The 27,564-nt window shown below is 39.6% G+C and overlaps 1 long non-coding RNA gene across 4 annotated transcripts in view; it reads left to right on the forward strand.

Annotated features, from left to right (window-relative positions):
- The window catches only part of LOC308195360, a 118,983-nt gene extending 93,386 nt beyond the window's left edge, over positions 1 to 25,597 (forward strand). For 3 of the 4 annotated variants that reach the window (XR_013951433.1, XR_013951434.1, XR_013951435.1), the window contains 2 exons: positions 21,358 to 21,488; positions 24,690 to 25,597. This is a non-coding gene — a long non-coding RNA (uncharacterized lncRNA). Of the gene's footprint in view, positions 1 to 16,809; positions 16,860 to 20,105; positions 20,207 to 21,357; positions 21,489 to 24,689 lie in introns of all 4 variants that reach the window. The other variant, XR_013951432.1, reaches the window with a different exon arrangement.
- Positions 25,598 to 27,564: the final 1,967 nt, after the last annotated feature.

Genomic DNA, 27,564 nt, shown 5'->3' on the forward strand with positions numbered 1-27,564 from the left:
CCAAATTTGTGAGTTCTTATTAAGAATTAGAAAGCACCACTAATATTCAAGTTAGGGTTTCTAAAGTCAAGCAAGGGAGAAGGCAGAGGCTCCTTTGGCTTATTGGTATGTGACCCGTAGTCAGATCCTGGTCACCTAGATATTCTCATTAGGGGTGAACTAGGAATGCTTAAATAGATTAACAAGAGCATTTACTGTTCTCTAGTCACTGCGATCTCCTTCATTCTCTGGAAACGCCAGTAATGAGCAGTTCAGACACTGTGTGGGGCAGCAAGACCACTCAGTAGAGACTGTAGGCACATTCAATTTAGCAGTGAGTTGGCAGCTGGCTGGCGCACACTGCAAAATATGCTGTATTTCTTTATCAAATCAACAATAAGTGTTCGTGTTTGTTCTGGTCTGTGTGCAACAGCTCACGTATGCCTGCATACCTCATAACTCTGCCCAAGCAATTACATCCCATACTTCCCTTTTCTGTGTTGCTGTATTAAGAGTTACAACATTACATAGCTATACAGAGAATAAGCCTATCAAAATACATACCAATATACAACATTTCCTTTCCCACTTATTATTGTTTTGAAGCAAGCTCCAGCATTTCTTCCTACTTCTTTTCTTTACTTTTTTTTTTTTTTAATTTGTCTTTATAGCATCTTCTGTCTTTACAGTTATGCCTTTGCTCTCTGTATTCTGGAACTTGACTTTGAACTCTTCTCTCTCTTGTTGCTAGTCTAACAAATAATGGTGGAGACTTACAAAGTCTTTTCTAAAAAAGCAGAAGCAAGACTACCTGATGAGCCTGGTAGATGTTTTAGGGTCAGTACTGGAGTGCCCCAAAGTCAGTCCTCATGGTTACTGTCATGGGTCTTTGAATGCCAGAAATGGCATTTACCAGTTCTGGTGATATCCTAATTTTAAATGCAAACTAGTATTTGTTTAGCTCCATTTCATTGTCCTTGCAATGCTACTGCATGTTTGTTGTGCTGTTTTTAAAAGTCAGTTGACATGTGATTTCTGTCCTTATCCACCTTCCTGTTCTAGCACGAAAGAGGTCTTCTCTCGGCAGTCGTCCTTGTTAGCAATATGACTTTTCAAATTTGTCTGCTACTCTGTGGGAATTCTCTGTAACCCTATAATTATCCCTGTTTACGTGATGGAAGTTTTTTTGCATGTCCTATTTAGCATTTGCTAACTGCTGTTTGTGCTTGCCTCTCCCTGCTAACAATGGACTTCGGATTTTTTTTTTTTTTCTGTATGATTAGGACTTTATTTTTAACTTTTGAGTTGTTGGGCTGAACTACTTAGCAAGCACTGAATGTGATGTTTGAACAGTTCTTTGCAAGTCACCTCTTTAAGAGTCCAATTTGAAAGCATCAGCTAAAATTGACCTTAAGATTATAGGCAAGATTGAAATCTCAGGGTAATGCTATGTGATATGAAACCAGATGGCAAAACTTTTCTCTCCATTTTATCTGTGCAAATGTTGGATTGGTTGACTGCTCCTCGCCCTAACCATGTCAAACTTGTTTGCAATTGGAGCTGCTGTTGCTACAATAGCACTGGATGCAGCTTCGTTATTGCTGAGATGGCTGCACAGGAGTGCATATTCTGTCCTGCCAATTGGTACAGGGTGTTTTTAACACCAAACTGGTGACTTGGGAGGGCAAGGTGACAGAAGGGGAAATTACATTTTGCTGAAGTCTACTGCTAGAGTGTGAAGAAACTAAAGGGGTGAAATACCTTAGAAGGACATTGGAGTGCTTGGGCAGGGTAATAATAAAAATCATCAGATCTGCATGTGCCCAAACATGGAAAATCATCTTAAATATGTTCTGTAGTGTGTTCTGGTTATTGTGATTAATTAACATTGAAAGGAAAAGGCTAAAATATGGTGGGTGAAAACAAGCAGGCAACTTACCTGGGGAGTAATCAAAGTGATATTTTCTCCCTTCATATTTGAACACCAAGAAGAATTGACGTAGGTGTGAATAGCCTAGAAAGTGACTGTGAACCTAGCTCCAGCCTGCAGGAAACTTCAGCTGTGGAGTCTGAAGTGAAGTTTGGGCTGCACTGGTCTGGTGCAGTAGCTGTGACCACACTAGGTCAGCTGCTTTCTCTTCTGGACTCTTGAATCCATGTCTACCTGAGGCCATTGTAATGATTTTTATTGCCTTGGGACATAGCTTTCACCTTGGATGGACAGGACTCAGGGAGATTTCAGTGGCTAGGAACAGCAGGGGTAGGGCTAGGTGGTGCTCTGTCAGTGATATTCATCCACATTGATATTAAAACAGCGTGGTTGGCTGGAGCAAGCCTTATCTAAACAGTACTTAGCAAGCACGTACGCAGTTCAGAGGACTTTCACGTGCTTCTGCAAGTTTTTTTTATGAGCATGCTGTAAGGAACGGTAGTTGAAAAGATAAATTTCTCTAAAGTAAAGGAAGTTCCCCAAATGCTTTCTGAAGCAGCATGGGAAAACATTTGAGGGGGTTTTATGCACCCTTGAGCCACTTTCAGTACCTATTTGAGAAAGCATATTTTCAAAGTCAGTTCCATTTCATCCTGTAGACCAGGCTACAAAGTGAACACACTTGTTTCTAGATCTCTGAGTTAGGTGGTGCAATGACTCAGCACAAAAACCAGTCACAGGCAGCAAACATTCCTCCTTTGAGCTGTGCATTTGTAGCAAGCAATGAAAATGAAGTGACACAAGCAGAGACAAGAAATGAATCAGCACCTTTCTACCTTTAGGCTGGGATTCCTCCTCCTTTTGCGTTCTTACCGCTTTTCTTTTCCGTGCAACTATCTGATAGATTTAAGAGGAAGTTAGCTTTTTTTTTTTTTTTTTTTTTTTAATTTAAAGCCAAGGCAAATGACATGTTAAAGTTTATATATGAGGATAAATATTTTGTCTGTCTTGAAAAGGCCAGCCATGTAGATTCTTTAATTTAAGACTTATTTTCTACTTCCAATAAACCATTGGAAAATTTTGCAAAGGTATTGGATTAGCTGAAAAAAAAAAAGCTTCCCATAGCAACCTGTTGAATGGTTCCTAATTCCAAAACAAAACAAACAAAAAAACATTTGCAAATGAATGACCAGAGTTCTGAAGTTTGATTAATGTTGAATTGCCCTAAATCACAGCAGAACATTAGAGAATATGCTGTGTATTATATTTCAAAAAGCACATTCATGACTTTCCTACCATGTTGCTTTCACATTAAATATGAGATGAGATCTACCTATTTGTTATTGAAGTTAACATGCTTCTTTCATGTGCTAGCAAATGGAAAGCATTCAGATATATTCTGTTGAATACAGCGTTGGGAGACTGCAAATGTGATTTGGTTCAGCAATGGTACTGCTGCTCCTTGTTACTGTGACAACAGAGTTGCAGCACTCTCTGAATGGTAGTAAATCTCCTAATTGTAATTATTTAGAAATTTGATACCCCGTTGGGTTCTTTGATAGTTTTATCAAGTATCCAGGTGAATGTTTTCTCTGTGTGTGTCTTTTCCCAATTGAATGTCACAGTAGTAAGATGTCACTGTGCAACTATATGAGACCTTTCATCCCACTGAGTTGCAAATGAAATCTTCAAGCTGTAATGTCAACCACTGAGGTTCAGTATGTGTAGGACAGTGTACTTCAAGGTTTGTGAAGGGCAGCACTGCAGTAATTTCACAGTAGGTGATAGAAGCACTAGGTAGTGAGTACCAGCTCACATCGAGGTGTCGGTATATAAAGCATAATTAAGTGAACAGGAAATTGCTCAGACGACAAAAGCACTCTGGCTGGGAGAAGGATACATGAGAGTTCTCACAGGCATATAGCCTTAAATCCACTTTCAGCGGCAGAGATCCCCCATACCTTTGAGTTACAACGGTTAGCTCGTCAGACTCTGTTTAAGTATGGAAAGAGTGCTTGTGATCCTTCTTGAAGGAGATAAGGCTAGTGATTAATCATCCTCTTTCTGATTTATGAAACATCTAAGATCTAAAGATAGAACTTCATAGATGTGGAAGTCACTCAGGAAGTGTTACATGGTTTATATATGTTTCAGCCTTTTTCCTCCTAGTGTAGTTGTGCAAATCTCTTTGGCACAAAGCGTAGTTTTTAAATTTAGTAGCACAGCTTACTGAGAAAATGTGAATTTCTTAATTTTTTCTCTGCTTTTATTTGCTTCTGTAATCATGACCTTTGAATGCAGAAGTCACTTACCTCAAAATAGGCAACAGATTATTCCAATTATTGATGACTGTCTCTGGTGTCCAACAGCAAGCACGGTACAAGTTTCATGTACAGATAAGGAACCGTTGGATTCAGCCCTTCAACCTGGAGAGAGTGATTCTAGATGACCTGGTGACTCTATTTAAGCCAAAAGCAAAATGTCTGTCAACCTAAGTCAACAACCACCTTTCATCCAGTGGGTCAAATTTTTCATCAAAAGCTGATAAGAGCAATTCCTGTTTCTTAAAATACTGCTTTCCTTGTTTTGAAATGGAAGGTACCAATGTGGCTTGTCTAGGTAGGAACTTCAAGACAGTACTGGGCATGGGGGCTTAAAAAAAATAAAACACTTCAGTCTGCTCTGAAACCCAAAGCAGGATCCAGTTAAAAAGCACTGATACTACTGTTGTAGTTTCAGTCAGATTCAGACAAAGTAAAGAGAAACAGCTCACGGATAATTTTTCTTAAGCCACCGGCACTCCTTTTACATTAAAAACTCCATTATTTAACAAACATGGCTAAATTAACTACATGTAACATAAAATGTTCTCTAAGCCCACGCATCCATTCCTCCCAGACTGCGTTACAGCAACAAAGAAGAAAACATATAAACTCCTAGCTTGAGAGATATTTTAACTTAAATGAACAAAATGCTGTTTAGCACGGGTATTTCTGCAGATGTGCAGTGCATTAGGAAGAGCGGGATGGACCACTTTTAAACTCAGATTTCCTCTGCCTGGTAAAGTTCCCTGCTGCTCCACTTGCAGCAATCTGGAATATAAAGTAAGTTGATCAAATGCAATTTCCACCGAAGTCAGTGGGAATTTTTGCTTGAACAAGAACTACAGGGTTTAGTACACAGGGTTTCAGAGTAACTATTTATTTTAGCGTGAAGTTTAATACCAATTGTAATGACCAAAAAAAAAAAAAAAGTGAGGGTGGGATAAATTGGATTAGAGGACTTATAAGAAAGTTTCTGTGTTTGCCTAAAAAATTATCCTAGTTTTTTTTTTTTTTTAACTTTTTTTCCCTCTTGTAACACCTGTGTTGTGATAATCAAAAACAATGTTGCGTGTTAACGTTAGCTTGTTTAATTTTTTTTTCTTCCCCTATTACTCACATTTCATTTCCGGTTTTTATTATCCTGCCCCAATGGGGATTTTCTTTTAACTTTGTTAGAAAATAATTGTTAGTGTGCTGATATGAAAAGGCCACTGACCTTTTACTGACTGGTGAGTCAGAGGATTAATAGCTCTTCAGTCTACCTACTGAAAACAGTGGGAAGATTTCCCTTAATCTGTTTTCAGGTAAACAGATGTTGAAAACCCTACTCAGTATTTTTTCCTCCTTTACTATAATGAGTTGCATAATTGTCATGTTTTTATCAAGTTGGATGTTCTGTTTACTAGTCTAGTTAATCAGATATCCCAATTATATAGTGATAATGTAATATGCTGTATTTTGGTTTTAAAATGCAGACATTTTGTGCATTTTCATTACATAGCTTCCATAAGTGAAGTTATTTTGAAATGGTTGGTTAAGATCAGTCTCTGAACTTGTGAATATCTTCACCCATGTGAATAGTTTCATTGAAATGTATTAGAAAATCCAGAGCCAGTCATTCCAGCGGTCACACTAGTGGGAGCATAACAAACACAAAAAGGGAGAGGATCTTGCAATTATAGGCACAAAATAGGTAAGCATATAAGTAAGCAATGGAGGAGCAAAGAGGTTATGGCTTTCCTCTGTAATCCAGCCAGAAAATGCCAAAGCCAACATTAGGACTTTGGAATTGCTTCCCACAGTGATGTTTGGGTTGAATCAGATTAGTGAAATTTTTTAGAAGAATTCCTAATTTTAGAAGTTCTGACCACCAGCAGCTTTCTCTGAACATCATGGGAACTAAAAACTCCATCCCCAACATGTCACTTGTTTCAGGCACACAGTATGGAGACATCCAAAAGTGGAAGTCACTTGGGTAGGTCCTGGCCTTGACCTCTGTGTCTCTGAAACCATTCCATATAACAAGGAAAGGTTACGAAAAGTGAGAGGAACAGGGAGATATCGTGGGAGAAAGATATTTGGCAGTGGCATTTGCTGCAGAGAAAAAGAAAATAAGAAAAAAAAAAAGAGGGACACAAATAGCAAGGAGCTGTCTGGGCTTGGTAGAATGGGGAGTACATTGATGTAATCACCAGTTTTCAAATGGAATAAAGACACTTAGTCTGTCTTAACATCCATTTTCCTGGTGCATTATGAAGCCTATAGACAGACCTTCAGCAGTAAAGCACCATACCTAGTGCCTAGAACTCTGTATATAAAGTTTAATTTGCACATTATTTGATTTGATTTGATTTTATCCCTTCTTAACGTTGTTTCCAGCAGCATAGGGCTTTCATTATTTACTGAAAGCCAGACTTCTTGTGAGTCAGATTTACTGAGAACATGGGGATAGACCAAGAAAGTGTATCCCTTGGCAACAGAAAGCAAGTTAGGGTTCTTCAAAACTTCTCTATTCATGTTTTCTCTCATTGTTAATAGGTCTTTTACAGAGAAATTGGCTCATGCCTCATTTCGAGTGCTTTAGAGACAAATTTTAGCCAGGTTTAATGAGACAATTTTGTGAGCTTCATTTGACACCAGGCAGTTACTGGAAATCATGTATAGGGTTATACCAGTCGTGCCGAAGGTACATACCACCTCAGGAAAAGGGTAGGGGGAGAGAGTTGTGTCGCTATTTTTGTAGGTATGAGCTAATCTACGTAACTAACACACAAGCCGTAGACAGGATAGGCTGTAATTTAGCTTGCCTTCATATGCTTTGCATTAGTCAGGCTTTAGGCATTAAGAAACAGGTTGTCCTCTGAGATGCATCGGTTAAATGATTTCAGCTAGAAAGTATGTTAACTTTACAGCAGTTTCTCTTACAGCAACGGGCAATATTGCCTTCCTGTTTCAGGGGCTGTTTTACATCAACCACACAGCATCAGACACACGGCAACTACAAGCAGGCATGTCACGGGCTCACGGGTCTTATACCCTGAGATGCAGTGCATATTTCTGTCTCTCATCCTCCCCACTGGGCTCCCCGTGGTTGTCACCATCACAACCACCCCTTCCCACAGCCTCCCCTGTACTTGTCTGACTTCTGACAAAGGCACTGGATCCTGAGAGCAAAGGCCAGGGGACTTGGTTTCCACGGGTGCCCATCTGCCAGAGGGTGGCCCAAGGCAAGTCAGTCTTCCCGGTATTCCTATGCATTTCCCATGCACAGCAGCAGTTAGCACCTGGTACTTGTCCTCCAGCTGCCCAGCTTTTGATATTGTGTGGTTTACCACATCGGTGGTGGCTGATAAACCCCAAACCAGTACCCCTTATTCATATTTATCACAGTCAGAACCCAGCCTCTTAGGTATGTGTAATGAATAACAACAACAACAAGGAAAAAAAAACCAGACAGTTAAAAGGTAATGACCACCTTCATTCTCCCTGGTGTATAATAAATCATATGGCAAAATCACTGAAGACTAAATTGGCCAAGTAACACTGATAAGAAAGGAAGAAATTGAAGAGGAAAGAAATAAAATGGTTATTTGGGTACCTTTTCTTGTTAGTGGCATAATTCACTGCACTATTTAATTGTTTTCATTCTGAGTAAGCCTGTTATATTTTAAATGTTAAAAAGCAATCTCAGCAAGTTAAAGAAAAACAAGTCTCACTCTAAATATATTGCTTAGTTAAACAGTGTGTTGCATATTCCAACTTCAGACCTTTCTTTAAGTGTCTTTTCTGGATTGTTGATTCAGGGAATACTTCATTTATTTTCTGGCAATTTTCCTGAAAGGAAAGCCAAGGAACATCATCTGAATAAATAATTGTGGTTTATTTTGGCAATATCTTGTAACAGCTCAAGTGGTCAGGTATTTTGTTTTTTAACTGAAGCACCGCTATCATCTTGGATCCTTACCAACTGCTTTCTGCCACTTCAGATAACTTGGCTGTTTCACTCTGCTACCTGATCAGATTTTTGCAGTTCATGTGAGGACTTCTAGCTAATTTTTTCTGTTTCTAGTTTAAGATGTCTATCTTAAAAGCTGTAAGCTTAACACTATGAATAGTAATGTCTTTGTAGTTCACAGAGTGATACCACTGATATACTCACGGGCATTGTGTTCGTGGCAAGTTTGTAAGAGATTTCTATGAAAGAACTTTTGAAAACAATAGGCAAAGGAAAAGACCCACAATCCTTTGTATTTTGGTATTTTGGGGTAAAAGGATCCCCCCAAAGCCTCAGATCTTGGTAAGTTTTAAGCCAAAGCACTGATCTGTAAATTTATTTTGCCTAAACTTGGGAAAAAATATTTCCAGCAAAAATTCACAATTTTTTCTTTGAAAGACTCTTTGTTTTCAAGAAAGAAAAAAAGAAAATAAAAAGACATTTCAGATGCGAGATCAGATTTTTTATTGGAGGAAAATTTTCATTAGAACAATTAAGTAGCCTTCTTGGTTTACACTTGCTTAAAAGATTGTGTAAGTGGGTTTGTAAAGGTAACTGTGACAGACAATTAAGTAAGCAAGTGATTGCATATGAATAAATAAACCTAGGCTGAAAGTCTGTCCTGCTCTAGCCCAGTCCTGGAGATACTCTGGAAGAAGATGATTGTTCTGAGTTCAAGTTCTGGCTTCTAACACACTGAATTTTACCTGATCCCCTGCTATTCCTGTGACTGTCTGATAGCATCAGCAACACCTGGGACTGTCTGTGGGCCAGGGGAGAGGTTTTGCACAGGATCTCTTGGCAGTACCAGGGTGACGAACTGGGACTCCTGAGCTGAAGGAACATACTGTAATCTTGCTGTAATCTTGCCCAGACCTTGCCATAAACCAAGAATTGTGCTAAGACTTCTTGGCAGAGCCAATTTTTTCTAAAGGGAGAGTCTGCAGAGGCACTACCTCACCATAAATGTCTGTCCTTCATTTCTGTTCCTGTGGATAGTCTTGGCAGAAAACTCACACCATAAAAGAATTTAAAACTCCTCGAGCAGCTTTTTTCCCCTTCCCATCGCTATTTTTTCTCTCTCTCTTTTCAAATACAGGGTTACAAAGTGTGAAACTGAAACTGTGTTCTGTCAGAGATTCTTTGAGTAAATTGAACTTTAACTGTTGGTGGGTCCTACCCTGGCCTAGCATGAAATGTAACCTTGACTCCTTTGTGCATTATAGGTCTGTTTCTTTTTGCCAGGAAAAGAGTTTTTCCTAAAACCACCACCACTACCACCACCAAAACTTAAAAAACAGTCTTCTTCATAAAGAGGAGTGACACGATCTGTAATGATAAATGCTAAGTTGGGTGGGTGAGGTGGCCAGCTGGCCTGACCTTGGCAGTCAAAGGAGTCAAACTCCAGGTCTTTGACCCCTGCCAGGCTGTTTTGCAGAAGTATGTCTGCTGGCCATGCTCGTACACAGGACAAACTTGGTTTGTGTTTACTTCAGCTTTTACTTAAGTGGAAGTGGTGAGAGGCAGCTCCTCTAAATTGGTGCAATGCGAGTCAGAGATGCGGGAGGTGATATTTCATTACCAAGCATGCTGCTTGAACCTCCCCTTCCCACCTCTGCCAAGAAAAGCTACAAGCTGGGTGCAAACACCTGCAGGCAAGAGCTGGGTGGGGAAGTGCTAGGTAGGTTGTACCGACCGAGCTGACAACAGGGTACTGAGGTGAGAGTCTGGAAGCCTTGGGCTCCAGTTCCAGGTCAAGGAGAGATCTCCTGTGGGAGCTCAGGCGAAACACTAAGTCTGTGCCATGAAAATAGACATCACAGTCCTTGCTGGATTTGTTGTTGTTTTTGTTTTGACCTCATTGTTGTTGTCTTTGTTATTTTAATAAAAGCTTGGAGTGTATTTGGATATAAAGGGCTTTGTGAGAATGAAGAATATTTTGGAGGCTGGGGCTGGGCAACATTTTTTTGATTTTTTTCTAGTCCCCTCAGTTGGGCAACTGAATCTTATTTTGACTGGAAGACAGGGGGAGGGTGGAAACAAGAATCAATGTGTTAAGCCACTAGTCACCAACGGCTGGAGGACAAATATTGACAAGTGCAAAGGTTTGGTGGTCTTGCTTTTCTGCGTGAGTATCAGCAATCTATCCCACAAAACTTGTCTGTACTTCCAGGAGGCCTGACCCTGGGAAACAAACTACTGCAGTGTAATAGTGAGGAAAATGTTTAGACGTGGGTAGCACAGCTTCCACTGAACCTACATTACCCAATGTCTGATTGTGCAGACTTTTGCCTTGCAACACATGTATCATAAACATTCTGGTTCTAAAATGAGCGGCTTGCTTCCCTACATCATGCTTCCTCATAAGGACAGTCTCCTAAGTTCACATCTGATTGTTTGATTGTGGTACTCTGATCCCCATCTTTGCTTAAAAAACATCATATGCTCTGAGGGACGTCCCCAAGGAAGAATGCTCTGAATATGTTGTTCACATGCTAGGAATAGAATCGCTGTGGGAACTGAAGCACCCTGCAGTGAGATCTGTGAAATTGATGGTCAGTGGGCTCTAAACAGGGATCTGTAAGCAGAGGGGTAGACACTAGTCGCAAAAATCTTTGAGACACTAGTCTCAAAAATCTATGTCTAAAAGTCTATGTATAAAAAAAATAAAAATTAAAAACTTTCCACTCTTGCTAAGCCTGGCTAAGCTCCATCAGCTTGCAACACTGAGTCATTATATAGGATGAGTCACTGGATTCTGTGGGCAGTTTCAGATCCTTATTGATGAGACCTGCTCTGAGAAAGGCCAGAAGGTCTGGTGTTGGAGATGCCTGCAAGCTGGGAGACAGGTGCAGCCAAGGGAAGAAGTGTAATCTTGGTCCATCACGCTGTATACCTTCAGCCAAACTGCATGCTCATTGTCTCTTCTGCCCTCTCATTCCAAAGCTGAGCATCCTCGGCAAATATATCGTGTTCCTTTCTGAAAATGACAAATCCCTCTCTGCACAAAACTGTTTTCACCAGACTCCAAAACTCCCTGGAAGCACTGCTTTAGTCTCCCTTCCTAAGAGCAGTACTGCCGCAACATATATATACACTACCTGTACATAGCTGCAGAATAAGGAGGAACAGCATTAATTAAGACTTCAACAGTTCTGTTCCCAACCCAGCTGTTAAAAATATGTCCGGAAAGTTCCAATGTCTTTTGGTTTTAGCCTTTTCTGGAAGCCATGCTACATGTGCTTAGCTGGGCAGATAGTTCCTCGGTGTTTCCATCTTCCTGGGCTGAAACTTCGAAATCCATGATGTGGCCAGATTCCCTGGTTGCTTTTACTTTGGCAATATGCATTTGTTACAGATGGTTTACCTAGCTGTTTTAGGAAGTCTTTTTAGGATTGTTATACATAACTCCTTTGGGTCCTTAAAATCTAAGGAGAGTTTTTAGTTTCAGCTAAACTTTTCTAAATTGTCTAAAACCACCATCCTTAGAAACAATCCCAATGACATGAATTGATCTCCTCTGAGTAATGGAGGCTTTAGCTTGTTCTTGTGCAAGTTGTATGTTAGATTCTCATTAGCAGAAACACACAATAATCGGTACTTCCATTCCTCAGTAGGCCTCCTGTGCTTTACTGTGTTTCGATCCATAAAGTTAATTCACTCCACTTAATTTCTTTTGCCAAAAAATGTCTTCTTCAATCAGCTGTGTTACACCATCAGTTACCTATCAGCTCTACAATAAATGTGTACTTAAGGGTCATGATCTGCCTCTAGGAACGGTGCAATGACTCTTATGCTTATGACCTTCCCTTGTGAAAGTAGTCACATTAATGTAAATGGGAATGTTGCCTGAAGAGGAGCTGAAAAAACTGAGTGAAGGGTCAGGATCTGGCTGGTGTGATGATTCATATGCATTGGGTCCTACATATACATCCATTCCAGCTGTACCACTGGAATTTAGGACATCGTCTCAATCACTTTCTAATGGTGAAGAGTGCAAGACGTGCTCCTCTGCATGTCCTTGTACTAACAGGCAGTTAGATATATGCCTGCCATCTGTGAATATGCCTGGAAATATTTTTTAGTATGACACTACTAAAGTGTCATACTAAAGATTTTGTCATAAGTCTCAGCTAATAATTACAGAGTCATTATAGTTATCTCTAGGTTCTACGAGAACCACAGTATTCTGCATAGAAAAATGTTTCAGTTTAGTGTTGGGGTACTGAGAGTCATCTGTTTCCAGTACATCATCAAGAACATTTTCTTTCAGCCTACTATGCTGCGCTACCCTGGGATTTATAATAAGGCATATCAAGGGGCACCATCCTGAGGCAGTAATGGACTACAGTTTCTAATTTTTGCCTGGGACTTACATCAGGAAATTAGTATCTCAGTGGCTGAACATCTCTAAGTTTATTTTTGTGTAATGTAAATTGTATCCTACTTCTGATTCTTAACCCCACCATTGTTATGAGGCATGTTTTGTAGAGAGGAAGGTCATACAAGTTCTGACAAAGCAGCTATGATGCTTTGCTTTATTCGCAGGCATTAGGGTTAGTGTGGTTTATTTTCTTCTTATGATGCAGTGGGATGAAGCTTATCATTTCTAATGGGTTGAAAGGTCTTGTGTATTTGGAGCACTTGGAATATGTCATTGCACGTCAGATCTGTGCCCTTTCTGGTTATTTTAAATCTGTTCCAAACCATCAGGTTCCTCTTCTTGGGATTACCCTAGTTAGGGTTTACTGTTGATTATATTGTGTAAACACATTGCACCAGATAACTCCCATTCAGAGAGGGGGAAAAAAAAACTCTCGAAGGTTTTAAATTGTAGAATTTGTTAATGCTGTTTTGTCAGAAAAAGCACAAAGACAAAAGGTTTCTGGGGCAATGAGCTGGGGTTATTACTGAGATCCAGTGCAGCAGTTGATAGGGCAATATGCTCATTGGCTGGTGTTCCCCTTCTGAAGAGAAGCTGGGAATATTTTTCTAACTCATCCATTATTGTGAAGGGAGGCACGGTTTTGAGGATGAAATCCAAAACTTGATAGCAAAATTCCTGCTCAGTGAAATATTTTTTTCTCCCATGCATATTTTGCTGTAGATAACTTCTGTATAGTTACACACAAGTTCCTGCAAAAGATACGTGCCTTTCCATGGAAATTTTAAAGATACAGGACAGTGTGAAGATGAATGCTGCAGGAAAAACAACGAAGTCCCACATATGAATAAGTAATGTATTCCTAGAACACAGACCACCAACTTTGAGATCACTTCATTATCCAAGCCACATTCTCCCAGTGGAAGTCCTGCTGAGCAAAAGGATTTTCAAGGAAAGCTCTCTGCAGCCTCAGCAAACTTCATCATTTTAGAAATGACACTTGTGTCTGAGTGCTTTCCAAATGAAAGGAAACAGAAAAAAAAAGTCTCAAGACGTTTTGCTTACCTGGTGCATTATAGTTAATTTTGCCCTTTTTCCTGCATTTTAGTTGGGCAATCAGTTTCTTGGGAAGTTTTGTGGGTTTTACAAAATGTGAAATCATGTGTTGCTATTTATAACTGCCCTGGGTTGTGAAAGCAGATGATTTATCACAGAGCACAGAGGCTGATGTAAACTGTTTGCAGACGATAGTGTTGGGTAGAGGGATAGTGGAAATGTCCTTTCTACTGCAACGTGTAGATTTTCAGACCTGCAGAAGATGCAGAGTGTTGTGAAAGGACACAGCAAAAGCATGAAATGAAAAGAGCTGTGTGTGTAATGGACGCTATGAGTCACATCACCTGTTAGCAGTTACAGCACCTGTAAGTAGATCAGATCTTGAAGCTGAGGTAAATGGCCACCAGTGGATATTGTGTGGGCATCGGTCAGGTGTCAACAGCTAGGGAGAACTCAGATCTGCTTAGCTGTGGTTTAGCTGTTTGGCTCTGCCCTGCAGCAGGGGGGAGGCAATGGGTGACCTCCTGAGGTCCTTTCCCACTCTTATTACTCTAATTCCAAAAGCTAAATGTAAATAGCCCGTGTTAAACCAAAAAAGCCATCAGGTGAAAGATGATGGCTCAGACAAAACCACTCGTAGCTCAAATGCTTGCTTTTGTTAGTGTAACCACAACAAAGCTGAAATAAAATCAATGGTGCATAGAAACATTTATGAAGGAAAACCTCAGTCTCACAATTATTTCTTGTATTAGTGAAAGATAATGGAATAAATGTGGAAATGGATGTACTTACATGGAAGAGAGAAAATAAAAAGATACTTAAGTGAAATACTGCCATTTTGTCAGTTTGGCTAATTGCCATACCAGTATGAACACGGACTATAAAAGCAGCACTGGCAATTCCTTCATTGCTTGGGTGCTTGAGCTCTATGAAGTAAGTATGTCATGGCGTAGTTATTACCTATTACTGCTTATGTATCACTGGGGAAAGCAGCAGTCACATTGAACTAAAATGAGAGTAGAAGCACTGGCCACTATAATGTCCATACAAAGTAATGGTGTATGACATAGCAAGCAATTCTAGTCGTTTGATAACCTTCATGAGTCAATAAACATTCAGGTGACAGGCACCCAGCAATATGCCCCATAACATACCCTACAAAGAATGAACAACACAGCAAATATAGCTGCAAAATAAGGTGTCTTATGATATGAGGCACACTTCTAATGCTGAAGAGGGCTTGACTGGACTAGTACCTGCATGGAAAAATCCAGAAATGTTCCTGTATATCAGGATATTTGACAAATCTGCATTAAGCGTGGTGGCTGAACAGTATTTATCCCCCTGTATGGATGCTCTTACTCGGAATGAAAGTGGCTTTAACATCATTTCTTCCCTTAGGGCTAGATTCAAACAGGGATTTAGAAGTGTATAGCTAGAGTTATTTCAAGACCAGTGTCTCAAGTGTAAGGAGCATTACCTGCTAGACAGTGATATCTTTCACTTGACAAGTAAGACAAAATATTTGGACTCTTTACAATTTGAGTCATTTGTTTTACAAGTGTTCGCACTTGCCCAGGCTAGATTCCAAGCAGTAGTAAGAGTGGATTTAAGGAAGGGGATTTGGAAGACATGAGACATGTCCTCTTGCAAAGACTCTTGATAACCTGAATTTAATTCTCTGCTTAAACTTAGCTTTTCTTTGTCACCTTGGCATGTCAGAGTTTCTCTCTTCTTTCTTTGAGTGACTGGAGGATTGGGAATAACTGCATTTTTCAGAGAGCAATCCTATGAAGGCATCTTCAAGATCGTCAGGTATCTATATGGGGGGGGAGGGGGAAGGGGGGCAGAAATAAGGACCTGAAAGAGCTGAGAGGCTGGGCTCTGTGAAAGATGTTGCACAGAGATGATAGTGGAAGTGGAAAGTTAAAAAGAAAAAGAAAAAAAAAAAAAAAGAACCATGGGGCTAGACAAGTATATGAACTACGTTAGGGACAGAGAGAAAAAGTCTGTGGAGGAGAAGAGACTACAGAAGCTGACAGGTGGCTGCTTGAGTTTGTAAATGATAGTAGAGTTCTTCCAGTGAGTATATGCTGGATCTGTCTCTCCCTGTGCCTTTTATAGCTCTGGAACTAATTTTACAGATTAACTATAGTGTTTGTCAACTCTGTGTATCTGGCACTGAATTTGTAAATCCATCCTTTCTATTTCAGTCAGGCATGACTGGGTGAACAACCTCTCTAAGTCAAAGAAGTGGCATGAATAACTCTTCCTTGAAATAAGGTCAATGTTATCCTCATGTGACTTGAGCTCTGTGGAATGATCAAAGACCTACATCAACCTGGTGCTATTAGCAACACTGGATGCAGAAAGATTTTGTCATAAGTCTCAGCTAATAATTACAGAGTCATTATAGTTATCTCAGGTTCTACAAGAACCACAGTATTCTGCATAGAAAAATGTTTCAGCATCAAATTCACCTTAGGATGCAAGAAATTTTAGGTCATTACAGAAAAATCCCTGTGTTATGCCCAATGTTCTGCTTTCATAGTGAACATTTACTAAAATGTTTCTAGGATGCATATTCTTCTTGGTCTTTGTCACTGTAAAGCTAAACTTTTTCTTGTCACATTAGAATGCAGTTTATGGAATTTTTGTTTGGTTTTCTGTTCCTTTATAAACTTCTGACTTCCTACTCCAGTATATAAGACAACTGATTTGAACTGCTATTGTCAGCTACCTTTGCTATACAAATGGTATTTTAAATATAAAAAAATGGTAATGGTTGTCGCGGCCTGTTGCTCTTTTCAAATAGAATCAGAAGCAAATTTGTTTGTTTTTTAATATGCAATCTTAATCTATCTTAATTTAGTGTAGTAAACTTTTCCGTACCACAAAAAGAAATGGACAATTCTGTACATTTTTGTCAACAAAATGATGGAATGGCACCATAAAAATAGTGCCCATAAAAATAGCAAAAAGCATTATATCCTGCTAGTGGAAAATGACAGTACCTTTTGCGAAATTATCTTGCTTACAGGTTTCTTTGATCACTAAAAGTATTCTGGATCAAATAGTAGTTAATCTCTTTAGAGTTTACCAGTTTCGCTGCCATATTATATTTCTGCTTATCTGTCAATAGGTGTTCAAGATCTGCACTGTGTCTATCTCTATCTACTTAGAAATGATAAGGTAGGTGTTTTTACACTGGAAGACTATCTTCCTTATTTATTTGTAACAATTCTCAGCATAAATTAAACAGTATAGGTAGGAAAACTTGTTCTCATATATACTGTTTTCGTTTTTTTTTCATTTCTATGTATAATATTAAGTCTATGCTATATGACTTTTACAAACATGCTGCCAGCTTCAAAAACGTAGGATTTTAAAAATAGTTTGTGGAAAGCTTATGGTATACTATCAAATCAACATGAACATTCTCTTTACCGTACAGCCCCTGCTGTTTAGCATGGACTAAAAAGACCCTACTGTTATTAATAGTATCTCAGTCCTGCTGTTAGCCCTGTCTGAGTGCTTAGTGCAGGACCTGGGATATGGGAGCAAAATTCCTTTTCCATTCCTTGCCTAGTCAGATAGATGATGGTCCTGGCTGATTGCAGGGGTATGGCATATAGGGAATCTCAGCCTTGCAAGAGAATTCAGAAAAAAATGTTCTGTACTATAGATTTAGTGAATCTTCTCAGATTACCCAAGAGAAGCAGACATCTAAAATACCAGCCTATCTGGCAAATAACTGGGATAATTGGTTGTGAGGTGCTGCTCTGTTATGCGAACCATTTTTTAATAACTTATGGATCCATCTTTGCATTTGGCTCTTCTAGTTTACCAAGTTTACATCCAAGAAATTGAATGGAATATGGGTTTATAGGGTTTGCTGATTTTACAATACTTGTTGATAAACTGAAATGCAGGTGTTTTCATTCCTGGGATGTGGCAAAAGTAATAAAAGGCTTGATTTGGCTTTTTTTTTTAATTACTGTTTTTGGATGAACTCTTTTTTTTTTTTTCCCTTGTTGCATACATACAGTAAAATAATTATTTATAAGTTCCCTTTCTCAATGGTGGCCAGCTATTTCCAGTGATAGTAATCATATTTTCCTTTTTATTTATTTATTTTAGTCTAGTGGATTGTACAACTCTGGTTTTTCTTTACAATCTTTCTAGGCATAGCTGTAGCCATTAATAGCAGATTTGAGCTCTTGTATTCTAAAGGCAGGGAATTTTGGCCAAACTCATCAGTCACCTCAGTGATGTGGGAATACGACCAAAAGGCAATTTCTTATCCACTGAAAATAAGTCAGGAGATTAAAAAGGATTGAACAAACTAAGAGAGCCATTAATGTAGGTTGGAGAATAAATTCTAGATATAATAATATAGAAAATTAAGGTGGAACATATTTGGTTTTAGGGAACTGCAGTGATCTAGATCCTTTGCACCTTGTTGTATATATGATTGTTTACATAAGCTGTCTCCTTGGAAGACAGGGGGATTAAATTTACACGCAGGGTCTGGTTTTTTTCTGAAGAATTCAATGAATGTATTTTCCTTAAAGGCAGTGGTCCTTTTCCACACTGCTCCTTCTTCTGGTGACAGATTATATTTTAGTAATCAGAGAAAAAGAAATGAAATACTGAGTTACCTGTGCTACTGCTCTGCTAAACAAATTGTTCTGCAGTTTCCAGGGCCCTGCCTCCAGGGTCCAATGCAGGGCAGCCAAGAAAGGGACTTGCACATCCTAACAGAATTAGACTGGTGTTCCAGAAAAGAAACTGAGTCTGATCTCTGCATTTAACCTCACATCTGAACAATGAAACATACTGAAGCCATTAGCTCTTTAGCGCTAAACTTAGGAATGAGGAATTCCCCAGATGATTTTGGCATTCCAGGGCTGCTACCACACAACATTTGTGGGGATGTGAGGAAGATCCAAGATGCACATGAGCGTGCACGCACACACGCACATCTATCTGTAAAACTTCCATTACTCCCCAAACTGCCTGGTGAGCTAACTTTCTCCTTTAATGATACTAATAAGGTCTTGAAAAATTACCTGGTATCACAGATATTACTGCAGAGGCAATCTCACTGGCAAGCAAGAAGGAAATAGTAACAATGCTTTTGTTAATGTAACTGATGAGAAGGCTTAAACCTGTTAGTGTTAAAACTGGCTCTGATGTTTCATATTAAACGTTTTCATCCATTTCAAGGAGTTAATACTTTTTCCTGAAAAGAATCTTGGCAGAAACTAGCTGTACGTTTCACGTAGGCTCCATTCTGTTCTGCCTTCATGGCCAAATGCCACCATGTCAGAAGGTGGATCTTTGATTAGCTGACGGACACCAGATCACAGGTACTTTACATTGATCTGGTTTCAGACCCTGCTGATAAAACACAGAGCAAAGCCTAGATTCACTCACCAGAGGGAAAGAACCATCTCTGATACAAGTGCAAAACAGCCACATGATATAATTTTCAAAAATACATGCGAGCAATGCCAGTGGCTATCCAAGTTTCTTGCCCCATGTCATGACCCACTCAGTCTCATTTGTTCTCCATTGCCTTCCTCTTCTGTTTTCTTCCTCAAACCAGGATCAAGGGCGTTGTACTTTCCAATGTCTTTATCCCCATTTGGTTAAAGATATTTACTCTTATAAGAGGATAAAATAACCTTCTCAAACTCTGGAAGAAAATGATTTAATAGCTTTACACAGCTGGGCCAGCCCACTGGGAGTATCTTGTCTGCACACAGGTGTAGTAGAAGCCATCAGACTTTCACAGTGGTACTTCATGGCTTAGTCCTTAGCTTGGGCCAAGACAGGACATTACCTGGAAAGTTTCTAACCGTCATTTTTGTACTTCAAATTGTGGAACATTTGTTTCTGCATTTGTAAGTTTTTCCCCTTGCTGTGTCGCCTTATTGCTAACCTGAAATTGAAGCTTTGGCTTCTAGCCATTTTTCATATATATATATATGTTTGTATGCCAAATCAAAGACTTTTCTCACTGTGAAGTAATACAGTGTGCTCAGACTCCCTGTAAAGCAGGTTTTCTGCCATTTTTGTCATTCTCTTCAGAAATCTTTCAATTTTATTTATTTATTTTTACATTTTCTTCTGAAACTATGGATGCCTGACTGTACTATTCCAGCCAAGGTTTGTCTACTGCTGTGTATGGAGGCTTCAGACATACCTGTGTTAACTCATGCCAGATGCTAATGCTTCTGCCTTTCTGCATCTCCTCAGAAATTTGCTAAAAATGCATACCAGTTCTCATCACCATAGTGGGAGTTGGAGGTTCAAACACCAGTTAAATCCATTTGTTAATCCAAATCCAAAGTTAAATCCAAACACTTTGTTAAATCCATTAATTTATTTTCCTGTCTCATTCCTGACCCTATCATCACCTGCGTGGATGAGGATGGAGCACTTAAGCCCTTTCCCCCTGTTATGTCAGGATCGACCCCGCTGCAGTGGGAAGGACGCTGGTGTCTGTGCCCAGGGGCAGGCAGAGAACACAGGTGAGAGGAAGTAGCATGGCTGATTGTGAGTGCTGTGTTGGCAGGACAGACATACATTTGGTGAAATTGGTTGTTAATATTGGCCTGCAAGGAGAATGAAACCTCACGGTGCATCACGTCCTTGAAGCTGTGGACTTCCAGTGAGAAAATGTACATGAAGATCATAGGTCCCATTAGGACTCATTCCAAGTTCCTTATTGATCATGAGTGCTAATTTTTGTGTCATCCTCACCCACCTGCCAGGAAGATAACTGCGAGCTGGTATCTCACATGCTGCAGCAGGTCACAGGGGATGCCTCCATGCCATCTACCTGGGCTGGAGAAGTGCCTGGCAGCAGAGCATTCAGGAAACATTTGGCGAAGCTGTTAGCAAGGACACCTCCCATCCCCAATTGCCTCCCTGATATTCCTGACGCTAAGCAAGGTGCCCTGCCTGTCCTGTCATTTGCAGGCTGATGCAATGCAGTGCTCTCTTCCTGCTCAGAGTCCACAGGTGACAAGTAGTCGCAGAGGGTGTGGAGTAAGTCTGGGGAAAGTCGTCAGGCAAGTGGAAGCATCTCATAATATGGTTTAAGCTCAGCAGGAACATTACTAGACTACCTGGTTTTTGGTACATAAAGCTTGTGAAGCCAAAAGTGCTGTCACTAACCCATGGAAGAGTCCTAAAGAGGCCATCTGTTCACTTCTAGTGTGGGGGTATACTGCATTTCACATGGGGATGGGGAGTGCACCACTGACTTATTTTGACGGTAGGTGATAGCAATACAGTATTTCCTTGACACAGTGATTGTAAAGCTGCATGCTGGTATCTATCTGTTCTGTCTCTATTGTTCATCTCCCCTCTAGTGTTATGGTTATCACTTACAATAAAAGGACACTGATTTACAAAACAATTGAGATTTATTAATGAGGAATTGTTGTGGGATGAAGAAGTCTACTGAGAGCTCCATAGGAGGAAAAGGCAACCCAGTGGAGCAAGACGTACATATTGGCTGGTGGCAATGGCTCGCATTCCTTCAGCTTCGTAGCTCAAAGTTTGTGTTTCCTGTGGTTGCCAGTGCATTCCCTACCATTGTTTCCAGTAGTTCTGTTGTATGTTTCACTGTCTGGATTGCATTCAGCATATCTCTGCCTTTCCTCTTCTCTTTCAGTACTTTGCCGTTCCCATAAGGATGCTCCTAGATGGGAGCAGAAGACCAGTTCCTCTTTGTCCTTGTGGCAGCTGTAGATGCTTCGGGAAAGAGCACAATAACAGGACATATTTGGAGGGATCCTTTCCCAGGTATACCATCCTAACTTGGCACAGTCAACACCATAGGATTTTCTGCTTCTTTTGGTGTTTTGTTGGCCTCTGGATTTAAGCTTACAAAATACACACTCACCACTCCTTTTTTACCCCATGGTTCAAACAATCACCAGAAATTTTGCAGGGGGTGTGGAAAGATATTGCAGAAATTTGTTCCTTGAGGTTACAAATGAGATGAAAAATAACCCCCCCCCCCCCAAAAAAAAAAAACAGGACAGATAATTGTTCCTAGCCTTTTAGTTCCTCACTTAAAAACATATATTTAAGCCTTAATTAAAGTCTTGAAGCAAACACTCCATTTAAGGGCTTGGGTGCTGAGTATTTTTTCTTTTTACTGTGCAAGATCAGCATCTTGTAAAACTTCTCCTGGGAATACTGAATTAAAGGGATAGGAAAGGGAAAGCAGAGGAAACATTTAATGAAGGAAGTTAAGCTGTTCCAGACAGAATCCTTGAGGGAATATCTTTCAAGAGGAATCCCTGAGTGGTGGGACACAAGCTGGGAAAATATGCAGCCAATATTGTTTACAGCCTTCTGAGAAGTGCTGGTGAAATTATGAAGGAGTGTTTTCTTGGCACAATGAATTTTATTCCTCTGTGCCATATGAGCAAAGTGCTAAGCAGCCTGTGAAATACTGCCTTTAAGTACGTGAGTGATAACAGGCTTCAGTGGTTGTAAGCCACGGAATGGAGTGTGGCTACTTCCCATGAGCTTTTTTACAGGCTTCTGCCTAGCTACCTCCTTGCTGCTCTTTCCCATCCCTAAATAAATAATACTGTTATATGTTCTTGTTCTATCACATGGCAAGACAGACAGAGTGACAACCTGAAATCCGTGGGGCACAATCATGTACTCAAATCTGTGTCTGAACAAAAAAGGTGGGCTTCTGACAACATGCACAGGCACAAGACAAGTTTATGCAACTGAGGCTGAGTTTGTGGCAGAAAAAAAAATATCCTGCTGTATTTCAAAATTACATATATTATCTGGAAAATAATGTAGCTCAATTTCTGTAAGCCATCCTACATGCGTTTTCTCTTAGTTACTATATACATGTATCACATTTCATACCGCACATTCATTCATGAGCAAATGAACGTGTTCTGTGTGCACTTATAATTTACTCCTCTACTTTTCTATATGATGGCATTACGGTGAATTAGTTTTGTCATACTAACTGCATTACAAATACTGCATAATACGCTACATACGGGTTTAATATGTTTCATTAATTTAATTGAATTGTGAGCTTTACAGAGATCAACAAACTATCATTTGCTGTATCACTGAAATTAAAATGCTGCCATGAGTGCTGTCTTTTGCTCTTGCATTCAGCCTATGCTTTTGGCAATAATAAAGGTGACTTATTGGCTTATGTGAGGAGGGAGGAGGCCATTTGCTAGATTTTACTGAAGTTTAAAAGAGGAGTGACGTGAGTTGGAGGAACCTTGTGATCCAGTTTCGGGAAACTATTTTTTTAGGCAGTGAATCAGAGAAAAAAACTTGCCAGAGAGGAATGGAAGATGATTTGGAAGCATGCTAATGAGCTGGGGGAAAGACAGGATTCCCACATTTTTACTCTTAACTACCTTCACCGGCTGCGAAGGTAAGGCTCAGAGATGCTCACTCAACGTTTAAATAAGTAAATATTACTTTGAATTTAAGGTTTTTGCTCAGGAAATTGACAGAGACTTGTGTGCATGTTTAGCTGAGTTTCCATTGTTGTGGAGTAATGAATATTCAGGCACCTGACTTTGGGCTCTGTCCCTAAGTTAGGATTTGGACTGGACCAATGCTGGACTTTCAGACAAGTCATTGTACTCATTCTTTGCCTCTTAGTCAAAGTCAAGCCATGGCTTCCTCTCTGCACCCTACCAGCCATGCTGCGCCTGTTCACTGGCAGGGAATAGATGTGGGAGCGCAGCAGCTCTTTCAGTATCATCGGGGCTTTTGGATTTCAGGTAGTAGTGCTCCAGAAGGTTACCAGACACCTGCCTGTTGAACGTAAGAAGACCTGCATTCGGCAGGCTGTGTGAGTCTCCATTTCTGCTACTCTGATGTGACCCACTGGTAAGGGTTTGCACTGCTCCTAGAAAGGAGCTTGCCAAGTTGTCAGCAGGATGTGTCAGCAGCAAGTAGCAAGCATAGTGTACATGTGTCCCTAATGGAGCAAAGTAAATACTCACGGTGTAATTCCTGGGCTTAGACCGACAGCTCTGCCATGATTGTATCACTTTCTCAGCTGTGACCCTGCAAAGCAAACTTACCTTCCCTGACCTTTAAGGCCTTTTAAAAATTGCTGGAATATATAGATCCTAAAAGACAAAATAATATATATAGTCTAACTTCTATGCATTAAAAAAATACATGCACACACAGCCCCTTGATCTCACCTATGCTCTTTGCTTCTTAGTGCATGAGTTTACTTTCATCTGCACTAAAATGTGTTGTTAAATGAGGCAGGTTAATGGAATGATCCACTTTTCTCTGTAAAACCAGCCTACCCTTATAATTAATGCTGTAACTATTCCCGGTCAAATATTTAATACACATGTGCTCAGACAGCTTGTTGCTGAAATAGCAACTTACCGTGTAAGATGTCGATTTATCTTTTCTGTCTTTCATGGGTAAAGGCATGGGAATTGTGAACAGAATCTCTGAGGAAAAAAAAAAAAAACAAAACAAAAAACGAACATGAATCGATCCACTCTGTGACCAATGTATTATAATCTATAGAGATTCTGGCCTCTAGGAAAAGCAGTAACTCTTCCAGAAGAAATATGCGTGCTTTTCCTCACTGAGACTTTATTGAGGTCACATGCAAGACTTTAATGGGCTTTTCTTCAGGCAGTTTGTTCTTTTAAGAAGCAGAGTAACTCCTGGAATATATTGTGGTCCTAAGGACAGGGCCCCCAGGATAGACTCGTACCTAGAGCAAGCCGCAAGAAATCAGTGCAATCAGCCTCTCAAATTACAGCACAATGTGGCACAGATCTCTCTGATTCCTCACCCTCAAGCCAGAGGCATAATCACGTAATAATTCCTAGTTAAGCAAGGGTGTGGTCATCTGCTAAAATCTTTGTTTGCAAAACATAAACAAGTTTTTCTTCCTTAAGGAAGAGAGAAAAGGAACAATTTTCAGACTTTTTTTTTCTTTTTTTTTTTCTTCTTTTTCAGGTCATAACGTCAGACCATTCAGAGCTCAGCAGGACAGATAAGAACTCAGATGAAGTTTCCATACACCACCACACAACGGGGAGACAAGCTTAGTCATGAGCATTCTTCTAGTGTTTCTCTCTTCCTTCCATACACCCAGAAAAATAGATATTTTCTCTCAAAATTGCTAAGGAATGTATTATCTAGTAGCTCACCATGGTCCTACAGCCTTGAACATGTGCCTGTCTGCTCCAATCTCTGCATATGGCAATTACCCAGCGTCTGCTCATATTATCTTAAGTCAAGGGAAGCCTTCACTGAAGACAGTAAGTGCTCACTGAAGACATTAACTGCTGCTAGCTGCTTTAGGCACCCAGATTCCCAAAAGTAATGTTGCTGTGTGTTGTCTGGGCTTGAGCTCCCTTGAGGATGCTATTGAACCTCCACTGGGCTTTTGTCAGAAAATAGCTACTTACCCTCTGAACTGTAAACCTCCCCCCGCCCCCGGAAGGCAATGAAGGAACTGCAAAGTGGGATTGATCTGTTTGTTGACGTTAAATAATAGTAAAATTTTGAACTGAGGCTAATTATGGCAATTTTTGTGCAGGAAAGGTGCGGGTTGTGTTCACCAGGTCTAGTGGTTTTATTTGGACACACCACAGCGCTGCAACATGCTAACGTTTCATTGCCAAGCAGCCAGTAAAAAAAAAAAAAAAAAAAAAAAAAGCTGATAATTTACAACTGGTCTCTATGGAAAGATGATGGAAAACGTGAATTAAGGACAATTGATCCATTGTAAGAATGATTTAGGAGTAACTGGAACTTGCTTTGGCCACGAGATTAGCTGTGTGAGCACTGTCTTGTCTACCAGATTATTGCTTTAAAAGTATATGAATGAAATCATAAATAAAATCAGCATTTTAAATAAATGGTGGCTTGCATTGGTTGTAGTATTTTGCATTTCTTTTGCTTCTTTTCTTTTGCTTTGGATTTTCTTTTCTGCATTGCTTTTTGAAAGGTTCACTGGGGAAAGACACTACTGGCTAAGTGAGAACAACAAAGTATATTTGAAAAGTCATTTTTTAATTACACTTGGTGTCTGTTGCTGAGCTGCAAGTGGGTTGTTCACTGCATAAAGGTGCCATCATTTGGCCTGACAAATGAGAGTGGGAGCCCCGTGTCAGAGACTGCACCCTGTTCAGGCACCAGGATGGGGCTAGGAGGTGAAGAGGAATAGCGGGCGTAGGATTTGCCAGATGTGAGCAGTGCAAGTGTGGAAGCTGGTGTGAATTCTGACTGTTAAACTTTTAGCTCACGATAATCACCTAATAACATCGATTTTTGTTGCTAATATGGGGCTGGGAAGGTTGCTATCAGCCCCTGAGGCAGGAAAAGATTAAAAGAAAAAAAAAACACAACCGTCTATCAGAGGATCAAATGTATGAACAAGAGGCAGCCACCAAGATCCTCAGAAGTGCTTTAGTGTCGAGATCTTAATTGAACTTTACTTACAAAAAAGCAATTCAGATTTTAAATTGAATAAAGCATATGTCCTGCCATGAGGGTGTTTGGAACTGAGCCCAGGAGAGGCTGGCTGCAGTTTGGTCTTAAGGCTGACTCTGCAACTGTTTGTATGTGTAAATTGTTAATTTTATAACTTGATATGAACATGTATTTTACATTTTAAGCAGCCAAAGTAATACTCAGACAGTACTTGCTCAGAATAACATCTGGCAAACATCTTACAAAATAGATGCCAAATACTACTTTAATTTTGTGAAAAATTTTATTAGAAACATTTTAAGAAAGGAAAACAAATCTTTGATGTAAGTTTTATTAGCAAGCTATTCAGAAGAGAATTTAGGGAATAGTGCTTTCATGGTTCTGCATCGGGAGGAGAAATTGCTTTAATTAGATATGGTATGTGATCAATTCTGCATGCTATGATTAGGAGGACAGCTCTAGTAATTACACATACTGTAAGATGTCCAAGTCCATGAACATCTGTTCCTAATCATCAAACCCAGAATATAGAAAAAGCTTACGTTTATGTTCATTTTGTATCACAAAAACCCAAATCTAGAACTTTTTATTGTGATCTTTATGCAAAAATGTCAAATTTATTTTTTTTTATAAAATAAAAAATAGCAATGTATATGCCATATTTTCATCAACATAACTGAGAAAATCTTTATGAAACACATAAGCACTTAGGTAGGCAGAGGTAACACATTATTCATGACCTGGCTATGCACAACATTTATAATCTTTATTTTTTTTTATTTTTATTTTTTGACAAAATAATTATATTGGTACAGCTACTGGTGTGGATATAATTACAGCAGCCCAAACATGCCTTATATTTGATAGAATTTATTCTCTTTCTAATTCAAAGAAATTTACATACTAGCTATATAAATTCACCAGTACTTGTGGGATAAAAAGAAAAGGGCAGAAATAGACTGTTTTTATTATCTTAAGTAATTCAGTGCAAGACATTTTGACTTCTTGCTCATGCAGTTCGAAAAACCTTCTTTTCATTTGTTTGTTAGCATGGATTTAACTTGGATGATACAGTACTGTAAAGACAAAGCCATAATTCTTCAGCACCATAATACTTCAGGTAAGGCATAACAGTTAAAAAGCATATTTGTTGAGCCCCTCCAAATTTTCTAGTTGTAGGTAGGAACTTTCTAAATAAAAGGCAAGCAGATGGAATAAACTTGAGCAGTATCACTGCTCACCATTTTGAACACAAGGTTTTTGTAGCCATTTGGATCAGAAAAGTGGGAAAAGAATCAGAATTCTGATTTTTTTTTTTTTCAATTATAAGGACTTTTGCCATTTTCTGCTTCAGCAGCTTACAAAAAAAAAACCCAAACCAAACCAAACCAAA

This window comes from Anser brachyrhynchus (genome assembly GCF_964034855.1).
Source record: "Anser brachyrhynchus genome assembly, chromosome: 5".
Taxonomy (NCBI): Eukaryota; Metazoa; Chordata; class Aves; order Anseriformes; family Anatidae; genus Anser; species Anser brachyrhynchus.